At 39.4% G+C, this 12,969-nt stretch overlaps 1 protein-coding gene across 1 annotated transcript in view; it reads left to right on the top strand.

Annotated features, from left to right (window-relative positions):
• Positions 1-10,955: 10,955 nt before the first annotated feature.
• PPFIBP2 (PPFIA binding protein 2) overlaps positions 10,956-12,969 on the top strand; it is a 101,355-nt gene continuing 99,341 nt past the window's right edge. The window contains exon 1 of the mRNA XM_027881815.1: positions 10,956-10,972. The gene's annotated coding sequence lies outside the window, so the exon portion shown is untranslated. The remainder of the gene's footprint in view (positions 10,973-12,969) is intronic.

Below are 12,969 nucleotides of genomic sequence, written 5' to 3'. Positions count from 1 at the left end.
GCCCAGTTGTTTGCTGCCTTGGGTCCCTACTATCAAAGCATTATATCCAGTTCCTGCTAGCTCAGTGCTGTTTTCTATGTGCTAAACCAACTCTTTCCAAGTCTAGGTGTTATTAAATACTCAATATTTGGCCTACCCATTTCTAACAAAATTCAACTGAGAAATGGTCAGAAAAAAATAGAATAAAATTCAGTAAGAACAAGAGCAAAGACTACACTTAGGCAGGAATGATTTTCACAATTACAAAAAAACTTCCAAGCCTCAAATAGGTAAAAAGCTATTGCAAAGCAGAAGACAAGCATCTGTCCCCCTTATCACTGATGGACAGAAATAATTAAAACTGCAGTAAGGTTAGTCACAAAGTTCTCTGACTACAAGGCTACTGAGCCTTGGCTCAGACCTTTTCATCTCAGAAATTTTCAGTGACAGGAGACTCGCAATATCCACTGTCAGGAACAATACTGGTTTGAGCAACCTTGAATTTTGGCAGGTGATAGATCACAGGAGCAGTTACCTGCAGAGAGAATGAGTGGTCTCCGGGGCACTATCTAAGCCATCCTAGCAAAATGAACATGTTGTCAGGTGTCTATTTTTTCTCTAGGAATCAGTGCCCCTCCTGAAAACTAATGAAGCTCTAAAGCTGACAAAAATCACTTGAATAGACCAGCTTTTCTGTATTTGCACATGGGACACACAGACTCAGTAGTCTGTGTGGTCTGATGTTGCATTCATTTGATTTGAAATATGATTGGCGATTGTTGAAAAATAGATAATGTTATTATCCTTACCTGGGTTCTCTTGTCCCATGTTTGTGACACATGAGGTTAGAAACAGCATTTTAATTTGGATGTCTAAGTAAAGATCATTTAAATAGAGGACTGGTGCACCTGATTGTTCTGTGACCTCAAAGTTAATCATAATTTTCTTATTCTTAATTAGCTGGAAAAGGAAAGAATCAAAGATGTGAACACTAGTTGCTAATGCAATGAATTAGATCCTAAACTTCTTACACATTTATCTGTTATCCAAATACTATTTTATAAGTAATCATCTTACAGTATTTTTGGAAGCAGCACTGATCTTGTATTTTATTCTTTGTTTTTTTCTGATCCCATGTAATACCTGTAAATTTCTGTAATCATTTAACAAACATCCAGAAAGAATTAAGGGTTTTTGGGAGTTTTTAAATATAGGTATTTTGTCAGACTATTTAGTTTAAACAACAAGTATGACCAATTATTTTTTCTTTTAAAGGTCCAGTCTTATACTGCTTGCATTATTACTGTCCATTTAATTGAGGATTAGAAGATAGAAACATAATTTCCTATGTACATATTCAGTTTAAAATCAATACTGTCCCGCACAGAGGGATGGTTCTCCCTGTAAGAACTGCAAAGATTTACTTTGGCTTTATGCTCATACTGTATTTTTCCAAAAGCAATTTTAATGTGTCTGCAAGATGCATCCTGCTTTAATGCCAGCTTTCCAGTGCCACATGTACAGTTGGAAAAAGCAGCTTTGGCAAAAAAGATTCAAAACCTGGTTTAAACCCTTAGCTCTTCTTTATGCAGAAACAAAAAAAAAAGGGGGAACCATCTGAAATCAAGTATTTCAGTCCCAGAGGCAATCACCTCTGAAGTCTGCGCAGAACTTGTATCAACATGGAAAATTTTAAGTCCTATTAGTGTCAAAAAAAAAAAAAAAAAAAAAAAGAAAAAAAAAGAAAAAAATCAGTAATCTTTCTGGCAAAAGCAATTTTGCTGAATGCTATGAATTGTTTGTTTGCTCCCCTATTTTGGAAGCTAGTGAGTACATCCAGAAAAAAATGCATTTCCTATTCAATTTTTTGGCTATAAAATGCAAACATAAACTTGCAGGATTAATAACAGCAGTAAAGTCAAAATGTATTGTTTTAAGTTTATAGAACTTCTTCTATGACTAATTCTTTTTTTCATTTGAACTAACAGAAACAACAGTAAGGCACAGAAGGAAAGTTTCAGTTTTCAAACAGAGACAAGTTCATTTAGAGGCTTATCTCGCTCAGTGTGAAATCACAACAGGATTCTGAGGTCATTGGCAGGTTTTCTCAGAGCAACCAAAACTCCTGCAGCTGTGGCACTGTGATCAAGCTAAAAACCACCTTTCTCATGCTGGTACTTAACTTGGTTCCCTACCAGCTCCAGTCCCAAGGTGTATGAAGGCTGTACAGCTTCCACTCACAAATTTTAGACCAATTCTTCTCCCATTATGGGATGGGGGCAGAATGCATGATTCATAAGGAACATGTCTCTAGTTTCCTAACTGGAAATGTGTACATAGGCAGCTCACAGAGAAGATTTTCGTTTGGATTTGTTTACTTCTAACCAACAGAAACATATGCTGAGACTTTCATCTACACAGAGATCATAAAGTACACAAGACATGTATCTAAATTTAAGTGAAGACGTCAAGGTGGTTTGTTTTGGCCATGCAAGACAAAGGAGAATTTTGAAGTGGCTGACATTATTTATAGTCCCCCACTAATACTTTCAAATTTACATAAAATCTGCCACAAATTCAAATCTTCATCATCTTAAATTGACTCTCTTTCTTGATAATTAGCTTTAAACTTATAGGCCATACACTGGAAAACTAACATTGTGAATGTTTTATGGTATGAGACTTTAGATCACTATGCTAGTTAATTTAAAAAATTAAAACACATTAGGATATATTTCTCTGGTTACTTCTGAAATCTAATTAAAGTATAGAGACCAGTATGTGGGCAGTCATCTACAAAACAGGGTTACAGTTCAAAGGCAGGGCAGAGAGAGGAGACATTTTAGTCTTTAAAAAAAAGCAAATAAACAAAACCAAAACAACAACAACAAAAAACCACACACAAAAAAAAAAAACCCTCAAGAGTGGAGAAAAGTTGAAAATCAGCAGTCTGGTGGGTGAACAAAATAAGTCTTAGGTGCTAGATCAACTTTCAGACAAACACAAAGTTTATCTCTGAAGGTGGTGGGGGGGGAAGGAAATGGGGAAATAGCTACAATTCAGATTACAGAAAGAATCAAGAAGGATTCTTTGACAGGAAACCTGTATTGTGTAAAAAAAAGCTACATGTCCCCAGGGAAAACTGGGAGCTCCTGTTGATTTGCCAATCACGGTCAATTACTCATAATTTTCAGGTAATGCTACGGTTCTCTCATGTAGGTGATCAGCTACCGGGTCCAAGGTAAGCATTAGAGACCTGCTGCTTTTTTCTGTTGTTAGGTTGGCTTTTGGGGCTAGGTGTTATGGTTGGTCGGGTGGGTGGTTGGGTTTTTTTCTAGCAGACCTTTGTGACTGCTTGCAGGCTGACTTTAAGATAATTTTAACATGTGTATCAGCAAAGACTCAGCTATGCAGTTGCCCACTTTAATCTCCACAGAAGGTATCATTTTACCTCTATGAAGTTACATCTCAGTAAACATCAGAAAACACCAAAAGAAAGCTGATCAGTAAACAAATCAAGAGCTCAGGCATGTGACCAAGTTCCTGCATATCAGCTGAGTCACAATAACTGGCCTTGTCTGCTCTGGCTAATGTCAAGCTTAGATGAAAGTGGCTTAAGCTAATCTTCACTGCCTGAGAGCTGTGACAAATCACACACCACAGCTCATTTCTGCAGCTAAGCAAGCACAGAGTGTTTAGTTCATCACACTAACTGAATTGTAACACCAAACCACATCAGCCAGAGCTGCCCAAGGTCTGCCTCTAGAACAGAAGTGAAGGTATGACTTACTGTGTCTATATTTATGACTGTGAGAAAAAGATGGGTGTGATAGCAACCATCACAATCGCAGACAGAAGTAACCAAGAACACTCTCTGGGAAAAAGAGTGGACAGAGACCCCTGCCTCCTGCCTCAAAGCTTGCAGGTAAAATGAACTTGGAATTTTTCTGCTGTTGCATTCTTTCCTATGTTTGAAGGTACAAGATTTCATATGTTTTGGAGTTTTTTTTAACTAAGAACTATCTTATCAAAGAAAGAAAAAGTCTTAGTTGAATCAAACCCAAAGGTTGGCTGGAAGAGATAATAGAAGAATGAATATCTTCTCAGTCAAGAAACTGTTTAATAACATCTTATATAATTCACAATACTCTCTAGCATGTTTTTTTTCCCCATAACTTTTTAATGCAACAAATGTCAAATCCCCTAATGTTGTGAGTTCAGTCTGACTGAAACAAGTCCCATAACTCCCCATTGCCTCACCAAACTAGGTGGAATAGCAGCTTATACGAGACTGCATTCTCTACATACATTCATGCTGTGATGTACAGTATAAACTCTATTTTCCAAGCTACAATTAGAAGGGCTTTGCCTGACAGTGAGAGCAAATGCAAATGTTATAAACAGCTGTGTCTGTCTGAGAAGATATCAGCTGTCTTCCATCAGTTTTTAATTTACTATGGTAGGCTTGCTACCCCCAAAATTTATAAAATGCCTCAACACATGGAGGTAGTGCTTCCCTGGGGACCAAAACCGCTCATTCCAAAAACTCTTGGGATCACTCGTGTGTTATTTACGATCTGATCGCGAGATGGCGCTAAGTCCTTGTAGCACCGCTGCCTAAATTTCGCTCGTTACACCTGGCTCAGGTGTAATTCCCATCAGTTACATGCAAGCGGCCAGATCAATCGCTTGCTTAAATGTCTTTAAAAATGCTGCACAAAAGTAACAATGCGTTCCTGAAAGCCTTTTTTAAGAACGGCATGCGCTCATGAAAGTTTCTGGGATACAAAGAGAAGATGGAGGAAAAAACCCAAAACTACTCAACAAATATAGTATGCTCCAACAAAACTATTTATATATTAAGGATTTTTTTTTTAAAGTGTATTTCATCTGTCCTAGTAAGAAATAGCTGAAAAGAAGACTTTTATATCATGTGTTCTTCTGCAGAACAGATAATGCTCTAAATGATGACAAAGAAAAAAAAAAACATAGTAAGTTCTGTTTTCGTATCAAGTAGCTGTAGTTATCCAACAAGATTTCAAGAAAATTTCAATTGCACTTTTATGTAGAGACCAAATTTATTTATTTAACCTCTCATTTTGAATATTTCAAATTAACTCTACCAAATAATGAGGGGGGGGGAACCAAACAACAAAACAAAACAAACAAACAAACAAAAAAACCCCCACACTTAAAAAAGAGCTTACCACATATGCTAGAAAAAAGTTTTGAAGAGTGAGAAAAGGTTGTGCACTTTACCAGAGGAAATTGGTAACATGACTGGCCACAAATCTCTGTTACAGATAAGGCAGGTTATGCTTTCTAATGAGATATAATAGATTAGCTGTACTGAGTTAATGGGGAAGGATTCTTCAATACATTATTTCCTATCTACAGCTGATTTAACCACATTTACATGAGAGACAATCTCTGAACATTTCAGTCGATTGCTTTTTTTTTCCACAAACAAGAGATCACACAGTATTACAGCTTTCACATTCCTGCATCACAGTATTTATTCATTGTTTTAACACTGGTGTTTCAAAGCCTGCACAGACTATGAGGACTGTGGTTTGAGGAAAGCAATGAAACCATACTCTGACCAACCTTTTTTGTAGTCTTCTTAAAACAAAGCTTTTGATAAAGAAGGTATCTCTTATGAGAATTTTTGAATGAATTGATAATAAAATATCAGAGTGGTTGGGACTGAATTTAGATTACATTAGTTGCAGCTAATTTACTCTGCTTTATAAACAGGAAAATTAAAGCTTTATAAAAACCTTTCAGCAAATAAACCAGCAATTTGGAACGTACTGCAAACTGATGTATCAAAACATAGATGTTTTTTCCTGCCTTATAGCCGGTAGTTTCTATCTAGGGAACACAGTCACTTAGAGCCCTCATCTAAGTGTCTGTTTTGACCCTTACCCTACAGGGACTATGAGCCATTTTGCCACTTTCCTGCATAATCCAGTAATGGACTAAATAGCACTAAGAAAGAACCATCAAATGCATAAGCTTAAGCAACAACCAGGCACACTTACAGGATCAGGAATAGGCCCTGAACTGAAACACAGGGTCCCTCAGCATTGTCAGAGTGACCACAATGTGACACTGAGGAAGAGATACTCAGTTCTGCTCAATACGTTTTAACAATGTAAAAATAAACCCTGGTCTTTATATCTAGTTAAGGTAAACTGCTACAGAGCAACATGTGGCATCTTACAGACAGCTCTGCACTGTTTTTTGAGATGAAAGAAATGAAGATAGTTAGTAAAGCCGTGTCCAGCAATGTTCTCTTTTGGGGTTCCTAACTTCTGTTTTTTCTTAGGTCTTTTCTGAGAAGGATGCTCTCACTGAATAAACTTCATTGTTATACAAGAGAGGCAAAGACTTAACACAATGCCAGCTTTGTGACAGTCATGAGTCTGCACCACTGCAGCAAAGAAACAAACCACTCTTATTGAAGGGAGGACTTCTGGAATGGTAATTAGCCAAGAGGGCAGGACAGCTGAGGGAGTGCTTCTGAAACCCACTACACTGAGAGAGAGAGATGCAGAATTAATTAACTATTTATAATGATATTAAGCAGCATAGACAGGATCAAAAAGCTCAAGGGAGGCCAAAATTAGGATTCTCTCTGCTTTCCTATGATGCAATAATATAACGCCAAAAATACAGAAACAGAACTGTAAAATGATGGCACATGAACACTGCAGCAGTAGCAGGACAGTGTTTTGTGTTCTGTGCTTGGCTTGTGCTATTCAGCCTCCTCCTGCTTCTGTCTGCGCTTCCCAAGGGAGTGGCAGTAATTGCAGAGCCTCTCCGTTCCAGGCCCTTCCCCTTCACAGCACCAGGGCAAGGCCATGCTAGCTGTCTCATGCACTGGCTGACACTGCTTTTGCCAACACAACCCTGGGGTACAGCATGTACCAGCAGGGTTTTGGCTATTCCAGTTCAGGAACAAACAGGAGGTGACAACCCTACATGGACATAACAGAGTAAATGATGTCCCAGATGCTGCTTCTATCATGGAAAATTTCCCACACACCTGTCCTAGACCTCCAGTGAGCTGGGGAAAGGGAGGGGAAACCAGGGTGGTGTTGAAAACATGCCCAGCTTTGCCTAGATTTTTCTTAATTCCACTGACTAAACCTAAAAGGTTTAAGGATACTGCAACAAGCAGTGCTATATAATAATTTTTGGTATCAGTATTACAAAAGATGCAAATGTTATCAACCACTCTAATTTTCACCACTCCTCTATGAGACCCACATAAGATGACTACCTCAAAGCTGGGAGGAAAGACAAGAAAAATTCAAAAGCTGAATTAATACACAGCCCGCGGATTCTTGCCAGTTTATAATTATTCTTCAGCATGTTCAGAGATGTTTCTACTTCACTTCCCATTCTCTCCCTCTCACACCTTGGGCAAGTTTTTCTCTGTGCGTGAGGCCCAATTCTTTATCTGGAATATCTGGTGTGCGATTCATAGTCTTGGTGTTATGCACAAGTTTAAAACAAGACTGAAATAATAAATAATTCTTCCCAAGGTCAGAGAGTGCATCAGTTGGTAACAGGGAACAAGATGTGTCAGCATCCCAAATACACTGGAACCTTATGTTAGGCAAAAAGAGATTCTAAAATTCAGGTGGATTGTTAGAAGTAATTAAATTACATTAAAACATTGTGCACACTAAACATGCTTAGAGTATTTAGGTGAAAGCATCATCACAGAAGGAAGACAGCAAACTGTGGTTGTTGAAATACAACCACACACAATGAAAAGTGTGTGCTAATTACATTGTATATGTGACTCCCAACTCTTTATCTCACTTTCTGCTAAATGGTTAATTTTGTTTAGCCAACTCACTGGAAAACTGACATCATCAGAAGTACTTGGCGCACACTCGCTGTGAAAGAGCTGTGTCAGTGTTGCACAGGTGGGATGACCTGTTTGGTCACCAGAAACCCTTGTCAGATATTGAATCACTAAGGCACTCAGTGGCCAGCAAACTCCCAATGACCTAAACTTGCAGCACTTCCCAAATTTCTAGAAGTAATCCAGGAATCTCTAGAGGCAGAAGAAAAACCTACACTTTTTGAGCGTGAGTTTTTGTTTAATGTTTGCTTCCTTGGAGACTTCCTGTACTAGAGATTTTTGCAATCATAAACAGAACACCGGAGAATGTTTTTTTAAACAGGAGTCAACAGGAATACAAAACACTTTTACTAATATAAATTATCTATGCTATTGTTTTACTAGTAGAATTAAAGTAAATAAGTGCTTTAAGTATAGAAATACTTGATTTTTAAATCTCTGAGAAAGAGTGTATTGTTTTTCTCTGTTAATAATATAATGTTTTTGTTAACCTAGAAAATCCTTGGTATGCAGGAATACGCAACAAAAAACGTGCCGGGTAGCTTGCCTTACTTAATAAACTACACACAGTTTTAGTCAATAGTTCTACTTCCAGCAAGAATGATACGAAGAATAAAACTCAGAAGCTGAAGGCAAATTGCCCAGAAATTCCCTGTAGCACCTGTCTGCGCGGGGGGCGGGAGCGCCGGGCGCTGTCACGTGGGGGCGGCCCCGAGTGGAGCCGGGTCGGGATCCGGATCAGGATCAGGGTCGGGATCTGGACGGGTAGCGAGGGAGGGTTCGGGGAGGCCGGAAGGTTCGAGCGCTCCCCGGGCGTCTCTCGGCGCGAGGAGGCGGTGGAGAACGGTCCCGGGCAATCCCGGCTGTCCCAGCTATCTCGGCTGTCCCGGCTCCCGGCGGTCCCGGCGCGGCGCTACGGAGGCGGAGGAGGCACCGTCGGGCAGGGGCAGGAGCAGGAGCAGGTCAGCGGGACGCTCGGTGTGTAAACGGGGGTATTGGACCTGTTGTTTCTCCCTCCTCTCCCCTGCGGTTGGAGTTCAGCGCTCCCCACCACGGGAGGGGTTTTCAAACAGACGCAGCTCCTGTAAGTTACATATCTATTCTCGCAGCTCCGAAACTTGAGTTCGGCTGGCGGTTCAGTAAATGCACCGCTCTGTTGGCATGGAACAGTCGGTTCGATGCTGTCGGTAATAACATCCAGCTGCAGCCAAGTTCTCTAAAGTGGAAGCGAGGTGTTCTCCGTCCCCGCCGCCCCCAGTCTGTATTTGACAATTGACTCAAAAAAAAAAAAAAAAAAAAAAAAAAAAAAAAAAAAAGGTATGTGGGTCGTCCGGGTCGTCGCAGTGGGGAAATAAGATCGTTCAAAGGATGTTCAGAAAAGAACAGCTGGAAGATGTAAGTGGTTGTTAGGGGGTATTTTAGCAGTGCAGAGATAAGGGAGGTAGGAGTGCTGAGGAGATGTCAAGGGATTTCCCCTTCCATCGGCCAGCACTCATGTTATCGTGGTGCTATGATAAAAATACCTCCCCCTTAAAATTTGCAAGAAGGATAAGGAATTACACCCCTTTGTGTATCATCATTTGTTCAGTTTTGCATGGGGCAGAATAAGATGCTAAGTAACAATTTGGTATGTCAGTAACTGCACTGTACAGAGGTGCAGTGCAATGTGCTTTTGAAGATTTGCATGTACAACGATTGTATTTCCACCATCATCAAGGTCCTTTGCAATTTCAGATTTTTAATTTTAAGCTTTTGGCAGGAGGGGAGACACTGAGGAGCACTTTTCTGTTGTTTCTTGTTGTTCTGGGATTTTTTAAAAGGAATATGTGACCAAGTGCATGAAAGACTTAATTCTGAAACTTGTATGGAAATGTGGAAAGAGTAGATGGGAGAGTAAAGAAAGCAGAATTTCAGCTTTCCAAGTTTATTTATTTACTGGGCTTGTGTTCCTGATTTTTATCCAGGTCTGCTATATGAACTTGTCAAAAACCAGTGAATCTTTATGCTTCCTTCCATCTTCCTGATGGAGAAATACTGGTAGTAGAACTCAGTATACTAGGAGAGCAAAAGGATAAATTGAGACAAACCTAAGTAAATACGTGTTGTTTTTAAATGATAGGGATTTTCTGTCCAGTTGCTCATAGTCCCAGTTGGAAGCAATTATAAGGGCCTCTTGAACCTGAAGGAAACCCAGTGTAAATTAGAGCAGAGGTAGAACTCAAAAGAACCTTAGCTTCATCTTCAGGACAAGTATAGCTTGGTACCAGAACGTGAGGAAAAAGTAATATGTTTAAAAAAATGTAATTTGTAATATGAAAAGTAATTTCAAATCCCCAGTAATAAGACTTGAGCTGAGGGATAGTTCAAGACTAGTCTTACCAGTGATTGCTGATATATATGCTGTAGAGACATAGGACACACCTGTAACTGTTTTGAACTAATCTTAGCATCACTTTAGAAAATTTACAGGCTTTATTTACCTAAGACAGGTAATAATCAAATGTCTTGGCAAAACATGTAGCACTTAATCTATCATACATCTGGGACTCCGCCCTATGGAAAGCCCCAATTAAAGGGAGGGGGCAGAAACTGGTTAATCTGTGTGACTGAAGTGTGGTAGGAATTGGGTTGGGAACATTATTCCCTGATTCCATGTTCCCTTGCTACTTTCATCTCCTGTCCCAGAAAGCAGAGGAATTAGAGGAATGGTGGTAGAGGGCACTGCTGCTACCATCTTGATTTCACTCCAGCAACCATATGAGGACTGCTATAAGCAGGGAGGACAGGAAGGAAATAGGGAAGAAATGAGATAATAAGCACTATCCTCCGCTGGCTCCTACTGTATCTGATCTCACTTCATCTTTCTTCACCTGGGACCAGCAGTGTGGACAAGTAATCAGGGTGGGTGTGTATGTAAACAAAGGTGTGGGCATAGACTAGAGCAGTGCTTTCTGGGCTCTTGAATCAATTCTCCCCGTTTTCTATCATGCCTGTTACACTGACTCTCTTGGTTACTCTGGACTGACTGTTCAGGCTCTGAGGCAGCATAATGTGACTTCACGTGAAAGAGTGTGTTTGAATGGAGGATGAGAAGAGAACAGATGGAAAAGAGTAAGTGGAGACCTTAAGAATCACCCCCCCCTAAACACTTTGAAAGGGTCAGCAAACAGGCAGGAAGAGCAGGAGGAGAATGTCTTTTGACTGCAAAAGACAGGAAAATGAAACGGAACAAAAGTTATTGAGCCACCTCTTTGTTTTTCCATGTGCAGCCCTGCTTCTAGCCCTCATTTACCTAACTTGTTTTCCTGTTTGCCTCCTTCTGGTCTCTCGCTTCAAAACAAACAAACTCCCACAAAATCTTATAAAGCACTTACACACTGCTTTCACTCTTATTAGACTACTCAGAGGCAAACCAGAAACTTAGCTCATTTTCCCCACAGCTAGGGATTTGTTTGAGCTCAAACAGCCTTGACCTGGTAAGATTAGCAAAAAAATTACCTCATGTAAGTAAAACAGCGCCTCAGTGGGGCTTTGCTTATTAGCAAAAAATCCACCTTCCTCCTGCTCCCCTTCCCCCAAAAAGATACAAGAATAGGATGAAACTTTAGAAGCCTATACTATGATGATTTAGTGTTTATCAAAGCAGAGAAAGATGGATAGGGAAATGCGTTTTGTGATAATGATCACAGTATGCACTCAGGTGCAAACATGTCATCATTGAACAAGCTGTACAAGGAAACCTTTTCTGTGTCTTCCAGAAATACCTGGTAGTGTAGAAACAGTAATACAATAGATGATGTCATTTAGGGCAGTAGATTAGAACCATCAGAAGTCACTTTTCTGTCAGTCAAGTGGCATCATTCAGTCTTTGGAGATGTTTATTGTCTATTTGCCACCTCATCGTCAGAGATCCTTTCAACTTCTTAAGGTATTATCTTGAAATTCTCCTAAGCTAGTGAATAAAGTTTAGCAGCAATGGCTGCCCCTGGAGGCGCACTTGATCACTTACCAGACCTCAGTAGATGGCTATGAAATAACTTTGCTTCAGTAACTTGACCCCTAGAAAACTCAGAAAGATTGAACCGTGAATTATTTTAAGTTCTCTAGATTTCCCCCAGTTTGCTTTTGTCTATTCAGTGCCATCAACTCACCTGCTACTTTGTAGAGCTGAAGAAACTGAGACTCCCACCCTTGGACACTCTTCTTTATCTGTGTCTAAGCACCAGCTCTGAGGTGATAACATGTCTTTGATAAACTGTGACAGTTTGAGTTTCTTCCTGTCACACCTTTCCAATTTTTACATAGCTCTCTTTTAAATAGATGCACATTAGGCAACAAAATAAAGGTGCTTTTTTTTTATTTTTTTTTTTTTAGCTAAATGCCTCTGCCTCTAAGTTTTAGCATGATGTTTTTATTTCAAGTCTCTGTGACCTTTAATATTACAGTTATCTCTTTTGTTTCCCTGCATCTTCATATGTTTATTTGCTATAAAACCATTTCCCAGTAGCTCTTATTTGGCAATTCATTGATGTAGAGAATAAAGAAGTTAAATGACAAAGGTAATTTCATTCTGAAATAACCATAAAAAGTAAGTCCCGATGGCATTGTTGCCAGTTTAGGTCAGTTTGTGTTTATACTGTGCAGCTACCAAGTTACAATGTAGTCATTTTAAAGGACTGTAAATACAACCTGGATTTTAAATTCTAATTTGATAACCTCTAAAGCAATATTTTTATGAATATTGTATAGTTTACTAGTATTTCTGGAAGACCTGTGACCCCGAGTTGCTGAGGGCAAAAACCTGTACATTTGCATGCTGATCAAAAAGGAAAATTTGCCTTCGCATGCACAAGACGGGACATTATTTCTCTGTCAGATTACCACTAAACAAATGGGTAACCATTAGTGGTTTTCTCAACTTTGTGTATGGGATACATAAAATACATTCTTATATTTATGTCCACATAAAAATGTGTGTTTATCTGCTTAGCTGAAGTAACTGAAAAGTTGAGAACTGGATACAGGGAAAACCAGAGGACTTTATAGAGGGGGGAAAGATAAGAAACCATATCTGATGGTGACCAGATATTATGTGGCAGACAGCATTC

Source organism: Empidonax traillii, unplaced genomic scaffold (assembly GCF_003031625.1).
Source record: "Empidonax traillii isolate 1590-97213 ecotype Southwest subspecies unplaced genomic scaffold, ASM303162v1 scaffold95:size1152806, whole genome shotgun sequence".
Classification (NCBI taxonomy): domain Eukaryota; kingdom Metazoa; phylum Chordata; class Aves; order Passeriformes; family Tyrannidae; genus Empidonax; species Empidonax traillii.
This window is presented reverse-complemented; position numbering and strand designations above follow the sequence as displayed.